This window comes from Pseudopodoces humilis, chromosome 2, assembly GCF_049639895.1.
Source record: "Pseudopodoces humilis isolate 2021_Gansu_Grassland_sample_001 chromosome 2, ASM4963989v1, whole genome shotgun sequence".
Classification (NCBI taxonomy): Eukaryota; Metazoa; Chordata; class Aves; order Passeriformes; family Paridae; genus Pseudopodoces; species Pseudopodoces humilis.
Window position 1 is genome coordinate 16,352,167 of NC_142201.1, and position 12,483 is coordinate 16,364,649.

Sequence of the window (12,483 nt, forward strand, 5' to 3'; positions counted from 1 at the left end):
CAGCAGCAAAAAAAGAAGTAAATAATCATCTAAAGGCTGGATCAAATGAAAATAAAAATGTGTTAACAACACAATTGTTAGAAAAAAATTAGGCTTTCTCTCCCAAAGCTACTGCCATAGTCTGTTTTACTCATGAGACACAGTCCACTACCCTATGGCAGCTGATACTGCTTATCTCCAAGATGCCAGAGGCTGTCAGATATTTTCCAGTCTGGGTTATATACAGCAGTATGTCATGGCACCAAAAATAATCGGAAAACTTCCACTCATCAACAAAGCATTTCAGACATTGCTTAAGCTGGCAGCAACTGCAAATAATTTGTCAGGTTATTTTTTTTTTTTCAGGCATGAACAAGTCTATGAAATGAAATGTAAATTGAGTGTGTTCAAAGCATTGTCCAAACCAAGGAATCTATCACGCACAGCTGTTCCACATAAGAGTTTTAGATCTTTGCTGCTTTGAGAAAACAGATATATACTAACCAGAGCCACATTTCAAATGTTTTTATTGGACAAAACTCATTTACATTAGTAAAATGAACTAAGTAATGACTGTGGAAACAGGAGTAAATATATTTATAAATACAGTCAGATAAAGGGGAGAAAAGGCATGACAGCAGTTAATGACAGGTATCAGAATAAAAGGGCTTTGTGTGCTGAAAGGCAAACAAATGCCCAAAGCTATCACACCAGTTGAATTTCACAGGTGTGCAAAGTCTGTATTTCTCTGCCAAAATAACACAGCAAAGAGATTTTATGCTTTAAGCTGAAATGCTGTTGTGGTCACAGAACTCAGAAAAGGATTGTTGGAGGCTCACTCTTAATTAAAATGTTCAAGATTCAGTAGTGGATTCCAAAGCAAAACTTGTGTTGGAGAGCAGGTCTGGCACCTCCACCAAAAAACTCAGTCAAAACCAATACTGAACACTGGTTTTCTTTTTTTTCTTCCTTTACTTACTTTGTCTACTTACTATGTCTCTCTTTTTTTAAATTTTTTTAAATTTTTTTAATTCTCCTCTTGTCACCAATGCAAATTCTTTTCTTTAGAGGATCTCCATCTCATTTAATGAGTTCCACTGAAACAAGTGCAAGATATGATAATGCAGTTACCACTTTAGATTTGATGTAAGCTTTTGTTCCCAGTATCCTGACCTTGCTATCTCAACCCAGGATCTCAAAGGAGTTTCTGAGTCCTTTTTGGAGGGGGTGGAGGACTGTCACAGGGCCATAAGGGATGCTGTGAGAGGCTCTTAAAAATGAATGGAGAGCACAAACATGCTTAAGGAAGTTCTGCTTAAGTGAAATTCTCAGTTCATTTACCAAAGCAACTGTAATATCTATTGTGCAGTTGGATAAAAAATGGCAAGTGATGTATCTCGTGTTTATCTGCTTTCAGGGAGTTTTCAGGACATTAACATTCAATAGAACAAGTGCTCTGTGGACTCTTAGTCTTCGGTAACTCTTGTTTAGGTATTCCAGGAAACCTACATGAGAAATTTCTCACTGCTTGTTTGTAAGTCATATCACTAAAGCGTATTTCTTATGTATCTTCTTTTCTCTGAGTTTATAACAGAATAACTTTCACAGTGTTGGCTTACAGTATGCTGACAGCACTTACACTGGGACCCCAGACAGCAATTTTTTACAAGTACTTTAACTTTAGATCCAAGTAGGTTTATGGGCATATTTTCTCAGCAGCAGATCTTTCATTATGTTTACATAGAAGGACGCCCTATGGATAGGCTGTGAGATTGGATGTCAGTAGAGCTGGTCAGTTCATGCATGTTTACTCCGTGAGTGGATGTTGTTTCCAGGCTACCCACTCCACAGACAGCTAACCAGCTGGTTTATTCCCAGCCCAGCTTGTATGTGATACAGTGACACCACACTTGATTTCCCTCGGTGCAAACCCCTTCTGTAGCCTCACAAGTGGAGATCTCCTGAGGTCCCTATCAGTTACAAAGTCTGTCCATCTGTGGCTGCCATCCCCTGGCTGCAATCCCTGCAGAATGCTGCTCCTGCCCTGCTCTCTGTGTGACTCTTCCCCAGCCTGTAGCCTCCCTGTCTCTGACTGGAGGCCTCTCACATCAGCCCACCTATTCTGCAGAGGCAGCAGAGGCTCCATGCTCGTGAAATCAGATGTGCAGCTTGGCAGGGCTCTCTGGATGGCCTCTGGTCCCCTTTCCTGCTTGAGTGGGGACTATCCCCTGTGCTGGATTCAGCTTCATCCCCCATTGTGTACATTGCCATACATGAGAAAAGTGTACATTTTGGGCACTACTAGATGGACATGATGAGTTCTCATCACCCAGCTGATGATATCTACCTCTGGCTGAGCCAGCATGTTGCTGGCAGGAGCGGTTCTGGTTTGAAATTAATTTTGCAAGTGCCAAGTAGTGCCAGTGGGTGTGAAAGCAGCTTGAGCAGAGTGAAATCCAGGAAGCAATGGGTCTCACAGGGTGTGAGATGAGAGACCCCGGGCTTAGCATCAAGTCCTGTTGCATTTGTGAGTTGCTGGACCAAGCAGTGCCACTCAGCAGGAGCAGATGAGATGAGTGAGATCTCCACTGCTTTAGGCACTCAGCAGACAGCATCTGTGTCCTTCTGGCTCTGTCTGCAAGAGTGAGGACCAGCACCTCTATCTGAGTGGTCCCTCAGCAGGCCCTCAGGGATGCAGCCTGAAAGCTGATCATCCCTTCCTGGTGCTGTTTACTTCTCCAGCAGACCTTCCACTCCTGCTGCATCAGTGTTCACAGCTGTGGGGCAGGGACTCCCCTTACTGGCCAGAAACTGTGTGCCACCCACCCTCTGTGGGGACAGTCTCTGCCCTGTGACGTGCTGCTCAGGCTCTGCAGTCCTCCCTGTCCCCTTTGCCTCCAGGCTCTCCTGGTCAGGCCAATCAGCCCAGGTCACCCTGCTGTTGTCTGCACCTCACCATGCAGACGAGGGCAAGGCCATGGCACAAGAATACCTGCTCTGCAAAACCCCAATACTGTCCTGGTTCATTTTTTCACCTATTTGCAGAGAGATATTTTAAAAAACATAGCAAATAAACCCCTAAGAAATAAACAAAAAAAGTGATGAGATAATGTAATTGCTTAGAATAAAACCAAATTAAACTCATAGCTACAGGTTAGGCAAGCAGTTCTGGGAGGTCTGACCAGGGGATTTTGCTGAGAATGAAGAATGATGGATCCTGTAAATTGGCTGCCTTTATGTGGCTCTAAGTGTCTGCTTTCTTGTCTTCTTTTGGTGCATCTGTGAAACAATCAACTCCTGATGGTTGTGCTTCTGCTCTGCACATCCTCACTGTCAGCCAGGCACCTTTTGCAGTGCCCTCTTTGTAAACATGGAGTAAAACCTCATTTCGTATTTGTCATTCACATCTGGAGGTTCTGCAAGGTCTGTTACCATTTTAGTATGAAGCCCACCTCACCTCTGCAGTTATATTTTACTTCTTTGTAGATGGAAAACCTGATTGCATTCATGTGTCTGCCTGGGTAAATCAAATTTTAGTGATGTACCATGATTAGTGAATCCACCCTTTAATGCAACTCCTGATTTTGTGGAAATGTGCAGAAATATCCTCTTCCTCCTTGACCAACTCTTCCCCTTTTGCTTTGGCTGCTGAAGTGCTCCTGTGATGTGAGAAGAACTCTGTGCCATAGTTTTCCATTGATGTTTTGGCTCCATATCACCCTAAAAACTAGGATTTTTCCTGAAAGGGAGAAAATTGACACTTCTTCAGTCAAAACTGTAAGCAATAATTTTATCTCAGGGTGGGAAAATTCAGATTTTCTGTCAGAATAGGAATGTGTTAAAATCACGATTAAACCTAGTAGGTCTGCAAGTAGCTTTTGGATCTCTGCAGCTTGCCAGAGCTCTGAAGAGGAGGTTCTTTAGTGAAAAAATTACCACTGTTTATGTAGGAAATGTTGCTAATCTTCTTATTCTTGGGGTTTTTTGAAAGCATTTCTTTAAAACCTGACAAATTCTCCCAAATAGCCCTTGCATGATGCATGTCAACTATGCCAGATTTAATAAAGCCAGCGTGCTAAATGAGCCAAACCACAGAGCCTTAATATGACTGTTGCTGTTTATTGATATTGTTCAGTTCCAGTAAACTCCAGCCTGTTCCTGTATTGTAAAGTTATGAGTCAGATATTCTTCGATCAAAATCACCCTAATGCATGGTAGCAAGGTAATACATTGCAATAAATCCTCCCTACTGAAACAGAACTCTTTGGGAATGCTCTGCAAAGTACCATAAAATCAGCACAAAATGCAGATGGATTCAGCACTCTCAGTGCTGGGTTTGCCTCTTTAGCTGTGCAAAGGTTCAGCTCCTTCAGTCCTGTGGGTGGTCACTGCAAAATGTCCATGGCTGTGCAGCGAGGTTGCAAATGGGAACTGCTGAGATGGAGGAACATCTTGCAATGATCCACTCCCCAGACTTTGATCTTCCACTAAAAGCCACCTCCTCTAACTGCTCCAGCCCACTCAGGCTCATTCTTTACACTGGGCTTTTCAGTTTGTACTGGAGGAAGATTTTCCTCATTATCTGCTAAAGAATACTTGCCCTTATTTAGACTTGTTTTTTTTCTGATGAAACACTGGGGTGATCTTCCAAAGGACACAGAGGGATATTTCTTTTTAGAATCAAAATGTATTTCTTAACAGTCCAGGAGTACTTTGGAGCCTCTATTGACACCTTTGCTGAAATAGAGCAGGTGATTTCTATCTCACAAATCCCAGCTAAACGAGATGAACAGTCTCAGGAAGAAATGTTTCAGGTGTTGCAAGGTGCAAGTTTTAGGAGCATTTTGGTCTCATGGTAGCAGTTTTCTCCCTATTGTTTTAAGCTCACACTTTTCATCATGCTAACTTTGATTGTTATATTTGAAGGTGAATTATAGCTCAAATGATGGAAGTTTAAGGGTAGAATACTCTTCTCTTACCCAGACATTGCTGGGGCTTGAGGCAATCTTGTGTTCATCAGAGTCCTGGGTGAGGCTATTTGAAACCCTTGAACCCCCTGTGCATATAAACTCCTTTGGTGGACTTTGGGTGGGAGCCCAGGTTCTCTCTCCATCTTGCTACCTCCATTGTTGACTTTTTGACCTCAGACGTGAAGATGGAAAAATCCTGAGGACTTCTCACAGCAAAATATTTCTCAAATGCAAGATGTCCTTAGCCAGAACAGCCTTCTCATTCTCTTTTGGGGCTCTACAGGGTTCTGCTGACCCAAACCCCTGGCAGCTCTGTTCTGATGGCTTGGGGAGAGAGAGGAGTGCTGCTGGGGGTGCTGCAGCACACACATGAGTGCTGGGAATATTATTCAGATGATATTAACTCTCCCCTCAGTTCTTGCCTGCACTTGGGATAATATTTGGCATACAAATAAGGCAGCGGGGTACAGGCAAAACAAACTGCAAGGGTTTTTCGAGTCAGCTTTTGTCCTCTGACTGTGGAGTATGGACAGACACAGCTGCTGTGGATGGCAACAGTTTGCTCACAGCTGTGTTAATCAGGATGAGACACTTAGGACTTTGCATGATGAGAGAAAGCAGAGATGAGAAAACACACATAAACAAACTTTTTGCCTTAGGACCTGTTTTACTGTAGAGAGTGATTGAAGAGCTTAATCACTTCTGAAGGAGGAAAGCCTGTCTTTATCATGCACTACAAAAAGCATAAGCCTTACAGAGAAAAGAAAAAGGGGAAACAGAAACTCAGGAAGACTTCTGTGCTTTGGGAATGGCTTATCCGAAGTGCAAAGGGAGACAGTGCTGTGCATGTGTGCAGAATCAGTGAAGAAATCAATCATAAGGCCTGTAACCAAGTCATAGCAGGAAACAAGTTCCTGTAGGGATGACTTCTTGTTTCTCTGCTACCGGGTCCTGCAGTGTTTTGGTCTTGTGGGAGTTAGGCAATTTATTTAAGCAGGTACTATTCAGCAAGTGGCCACTGTTTTCCTAAAGAAAAGAAATGGAGAAGAAGGAGCCACAATATTTCTAAAGGCAGCTAAAATTTTCCCTGAATTAAAATAAAGATAATATAGTCATAATATTTACAGTCAGCAGTTGGCCTTGCTGATGAGTAAGGAGTACTTAAGGATATATAAACAGACATAATAATAGACATCTATATTATATAGTATATATTATATAGTATATAATATATAATAATATAACATATTTATAATATATAAATAAGAATATATAAAATTGCAAAAATCTTGTTCCAAAACAAATGGTTAATGAGCCCCAGTCTGTGCAGTTTATGTGGATCCTTATGCAATCTTATGGAGCCATGAACAATAATAAGTCATAAATCCAAAGTTCCAGCCAAGAGTGGATGCTTGTGGAACAGCTGGCCTTAGTGCAGTAAGGAATGTAGATGTTTCTTAGACGTCAGAAAGCATCAGTTTGGTTCAGAGTTAGTGTGTTCAGGGCTAAATTTGAGAACTTAAATACCTGGAACTCTGCCACATGCTCTTTAATTAGAAGTTCACACAGGGGAGAGCCTCTCAAAAAACTTTCCTTTGCTCTCTAAGAAGTTGTTAAGGGTCTGGGACATTTTGACTAATCTTTCTGAAGTGCTCTGGTTTTCTTTCAGCTGGCTTCTGATAAATGGAAGCCTCGTTCCTTGTCGCAAATCACACCAAGTTAAATGAGCGTAATGAGCTTTCTGCTCTCAAATTGCTTACTGATTCTCCTAGACAACAGATTAATTTGTTAATGAAACAGAAGTACACACCAGACATTCAATTGATCAAGGAACTTCAACTCATGTACTTTATATAAATTATAGAAAACTTGTCATATTTATATAATTTGAACTCAGCATCAAGTTGGCTTACCAAGAGGGTATTCTGAGTATGACAATTGTTTTCTTGTGAAAATGAAGTGATTCTTGGGACACTCAAGAGATTTACTCAGTGGTTTTATGGTCATGGTATTGTTTTTCTTATTCAGTTTCTCAAGAAGTTGGGACTAAAACACTGACAGTCCAGAGAGCTGGAGCGTGGAGAGGAAACAGCCTGTGATTGCTCACAGATAGTAGTGATCTGCCGTGGAGAGAGACAGACACATCTGAGAAAATGGGATACAGAGAGAGAGCCTTGCTCAAATAGCAGTACTTGGGAAGAGGTGGGGGCATGATTGCTGTCTGCCACCACTCTACTTCTCCTATGATTTGGCTTTAAAGCTGCCCACTGCCACTGCTGGTGGGGGAGTGCAAGGGAATTACTTATGCAAGACACAATCAAATGTTTCCATTTCAAATAAATGAACAAACTTCCCCCCAAAGCAGTGTGAAAGCTCCCACACACGGCCCTCTGCTCTGCCAGAGCATGTGGGACAGTGCCCTGGCTGCTCCAGGGACATCCTATGCTGTCATTTTCTCGCTGCCCATCCCTGTGCATGGAGGGCTCCTGCAGGAGCTGCAGGCAGTGCCCTGGCTGTTAGCTCTGCCTCCAGAACTGCCTCTCAGGCTGCTGCTTCTTTTCCTGCCAGCCACTGAGAGGAGCAGGGGCTTTTCCCACCAGTGCTGCTCAGTGAGCAAGCTGCTCACTGCTCCTTACTTTCTCACCCCAAGACCTTCAGCCAGCCTCCAGGAAATGAGATTGGTACTATTCAGGAGCATGCCATCAGGAACAACCCACAAAAAGGAGGCTCCTGAAGCAAGTGGTTTGGGAAAAGGCAATTAGCCAGAAAACTGTTCTAATTTTTTTGCTTACTCTTCAGGACAACAATTTCTCTGACAAATCAGGATCTGTTTATGCCTGATTCACAAGAGGAAGATTAAATTCATCATACTGTGTATTTAAAATGAAGAGTTCAATGTGCTCTTGGCTGAAAATGTATCACTCTGCTACATAAGTTTAGAGAAAAGATTAATACAGGAAGACTCTCATATGTAAAATGCAGCAAGCTCATGAATATTTTCAGTATAATGGCTTTCATTTCCCTGTGAGATAGCCTGCAAATTCACAAGACTCTTTCAGCTCATGGTTCCTTTTTCTTAGATCATTGTGTCCTGAGGAATGTATTACTATTTCTCAGATTGAAGTTGGCTCTCTCATGAGCTGATGTATTACAGTCACATGAGTGTTCACTGTATTTTCATATCTTATCACTGCAGGTAAAGTAATATAATTCCAAAATTTTTCATCTTTAAGTAATTCCCAATTTCTTGTTGCATAGTAGCAGCTCCTCTGTTTGCCACCACACTGACAACCCTGGCTGTTGCAGGAAAGCAGCTCTCACTGTGTTACACTGCAGAAATGAATATGTTTACACAGCAAGTGGCTTGTATTTTTAGACCTCTGAATTCCATGGGATAATTTTAGACTTTGGGCCAGAAAAGTTTTAATCAGCCTTATTTTATTTTTAAATATAGCTTAAGGCCAGGACTTTTTCTTCTCCTCTCTCTAATGAGTCAGTCCCTGGGAGCCTTTACCTCCTGGCAGATTAAGACAGCAAGAGAGTTACTTCCTTTACCTCCCCCCTCCCCATGGCAAGGACAGAAAATATGTGCCACATCTTGCACTGGGCCCATGCATAACCTAGAGCCTAACTTGGTTCTCTCTTCGTTCCCACCACTTTCCCTGGGATGACTTGTCCCCTCCCTTTGTTATCAGTGACCTCTCAGTCACATTGCAACTCATGTGGGAATGCTTATATCCAATTCAAAGTGAATTTGGAACACAATATTTATGTGCTATAAAATGCCCTGCTGCAATTTGAGCATGACACCCACCACATTTTTGCCATCTACTAATATTTTTAATCCATCCCAAAAGCAATCAAGGCGGTCTGAAAAGCAGTATCAAGGGCTGCTCATCACTCACAGTTTGATTACCTAGTGAAGGTCTAGTGAATTTCTGTTGTCACATTTATTCTAATAATCTACAAGGAATAGGAGTTTAGAGATGATTGTGAGTGTTAATTAGACCAAGGCTTCACAGTTTGTGAAAGCATTGCTGCCATTCGCTGTTTGCAATAAAAGTGATAACATTAATTGGAAGAGAACTCTTCACTGATAATTTTCTGTCACCTCCAAAGTAAATATTGAAATACATTTCTCTTTGCTTGGCCTTGACTTTTGTGTTCTTAGTAGTTGATCATGGCAGGAGAATAAATACACCTATCATTAATATTTCACCAAGGAGGTCAATTAAAAAAAAAATAAAAAAATATTAATATAAGAGTTTCCAGTTGGGGGTGAAGGGACACCTGGGTCTCTTAATAAACTGTATGTAGTTTTCTTTTAATGGTAATAGATCTCATTTGACCCTGTGAAGAGGCAGTCAAGATAGACTTTGGACATTCAGAGAAAAGGTTCCAGAGAAAAGGTTTATGGGCATGAAGAGTCACACCAAAGCGGGGAGATGTGCAGATGGACTTGCACATGAATCCTTAAGGACCAAACTGATGGAAAAAAGTTGGATATGTGAGTAGCACATATTTTTTCTCCAACAACTCCACAAAACAGCTGGCAACACAGGAAGATGAAGGGAATCTGTAAGGAAAGTGTGAATGTACTGCCCTGCCCCCTGGATCACAAAGTCAGTCTTGTTTTCTTATTTGTCCTCTGACCAAAAGCTTTTCCCACATATTCCCTGTTACACAGAAGTCAGTACCTCAGCTCTGTACTACAGTTCCAATTTGCCTCTCAAAGTCATTAACACATCCCGCACTTCAGAGTTCCCTGTTGTCACATATATGACTGTTTCCATTTCTTGCTGGAAGTCACTGCTTGTGGATGCAGAGCAAAAACCTGGTTTTACTTCACTTCTTACAGCTGCTCTCTGGTTTTCAGTCCCAGCTGTAAGGGCTGCTCTGTGTTCCCACTCAGCATGTGTTAGTCATCTCTTCAGTAATGGCTTGGGGATGGGCTCTGGGCTCTTCCAAGGACCTGCCTTTGCTGGTGCCTGGCCTCCAGGTGCTCTCCCCTGAGTTACACATCCCTGCACAGCACTGGATCTGCTCGGCTTGTGCCAATCCCTGCCTTTGGCAATGGAAGTGAAGCTGCTGGTGGGGGACTGTGAAACTCATGCCAAAGATCCCAGGGCCTCCAGGCTTCCAGCCTCCTCTTCACAGCAAAGGTCTGATCAGAAACATCTGAGAGATGTTCCTCTTAGAGGCCTTCAAGCTATCCAAGCCCTGCCAAATGGGTGATCTGAGAGGAAGGATGTCTTGTCACCATCCTCTGTGGTGCTTCCATGAATGCTAACTGTGCCACTGCTTGAGGAGCTGCCTCTTCTCACCTTTCCTAAACTCCTGGGTATATGGCTTCAAACAGCTGCTGATCTTGCAAAATCTTCCCAAACTAGGAAACAAGAATGCAGTAAAATTTCCTCTAAATGGGAATCACTATGACTGAGAAAAGGAATCATAGACTAAGAAAGCAATATGTATGATACCTAATTAAAGTTGCTAGTTCATCTTCCTGAATTTACTGCCTCAGAGGTTTCATAGGGGCTGAGGTTAAAAGGCAGTGGTTCAATACAGGCAGTAGATGTGCTATGTGTGGAAAAGAGTGGGATAATAAAAAAAAAAAGGCATTTCTCACCCAGGAATCTCCTGAGCCTGTGGTGTCACTTTCTTCCACTTGAAACATCCTAGTCTTTTTAATTTGAACTGTCCTTTCTACCCAGCCATATGGAATTACTCTTTTTCTTGTGTGGTATGTGGCTCTGTTTCTAGTGGTGCTCCAACCTGCATGTTTTGTGCAGGTATTTAGCATCCCTGGAAGGATTTAAGGTGCCAAACACATCGGAAGGCTCTTGAATTCAAAAGAAATATAGGTTTTAGCCTTCAAATGTAGTCTGAAAACAAACATTCCTTTTTAAAGTAACTACAAGACTTACTGAAAAAGGCTCCTGATATTTCATCCAGAGGAAAACCCAGTCAGACTTCAAACCTGATCAGAGCTTTTACCTTGAGATCTTACAAGTGAACTGAAACCCAATGAAGGACTATAACAACCAGTAGACACAGCGGGTGGGTGAGGCTGCTGAGTAATGGACGTACATTTTTAAAGGCCACAGAGTGGCACAGGCTTGTATCCATAGCCACACCAGTACATTTAAGCCTGTAAAACAATATATCATTACTTTTCATCTTGACATTTTACCAATCTTCCAGCCACTCTCAGGTCTCAGACTGAGAGCCAGACTAGTTTTTCTCCAACCTTTTTTAACCTGCTGTCACACAGAGTTTTCCAGTGAGATGTCCAAAAGGATGCTTACAATTTGTATGCTCTTACTTTGCGTCAAAGCATTTCTTCCAATTTTCTTGCTTTTATCCCTGCTTGAAGTAATTTGTCACTGCTGAAAAATCATTACTGTCACTCCCCATTCACCTAGTTTTATTTGGCTTCTGCCAAAGTCCCTGGTCTATTCCAGTTCTCAGAAAATCCACTTTTAAATAAAAATGAGCCATGGGAATCTGGTAACAGAAATGGCCAAAAGAGCAGATCCTCTGAGATCTCTCATTTCCACCCCCCACCGTGTGATGGAGATCTTTTTTGCACCTTGCTTACCATCAAGGCCTTTAAAATCAAGGAAATTAGATTTCATCTGTCTCTCTGCCACTGAGTGCGCTCCTCATAGTATTTTATTTCTGCTGTGTGCCGTGGAGCAAGTGGCAGAGAGGGAGGTTAATGCCAGCAGTGAACTGCTTGTGCTCAGTGCTCGGGGCCCTTTCCTGACTCGCGCATTCAGCGGCCAGCAGACAGCGGCACAGCTGTGCTCCCTTTCTGCACAGGCTGTGTCCCCATGGCCTGCACTCTGCTGCCAGGCTGTGCCTGCTCTGGGGCTTCACAGCACTGCCACCACCATGGCAGAAAGAATCCCAGCACTGGCACATCCCAGCAGGAGGAACTGTGCTCAGCTGAGGAGCCTCAGCCACCATGGGGATCCAGGCTGGAACCTGCGGCCACCACCTTTGGCAGAGGAGGAACACCCCAGGGCCTGTGACACGCTCCTTGCAAAGCAGCCACTTCATCTCTCTCAGTCCTGCTCCTCCAGGGAAAACTACAAGTACTTTTGAAAGACAGGTCTGGGAATGAAAATTTCATTAGTAATAATGAAATAATTAGTAATTAGAAATAATGAAAAAAAGGTGGTTATATCTGAGATACTGGTTTTGTGGCCAGTTTTGTAACCTCCCTTTATCAGTTATAAATTATTTTTCTAGCTGCTTTCCTTAGGAGATAGCTAGCTGATCATCTCCCACCCTCTGCCTTTGCTGCACAAATGCCAGCTACCAGCTTTCTGTTGTTCCAGCTTGTATACGTGCAGTTAAACTTTGAATAGTTTTCTCAGCTTGTGTTTAGCTTTTGGAAGTCATTAGCTTGTCCAGTTTTTCAGTTAATCTAGTAAAATATATGCCTACAAATGCAACACTTGTCTGGACTTTATATTTTTAAGGAGCTTTTCTTGATTTTGAAATAAAGTTATTCTGCAGGGACTGC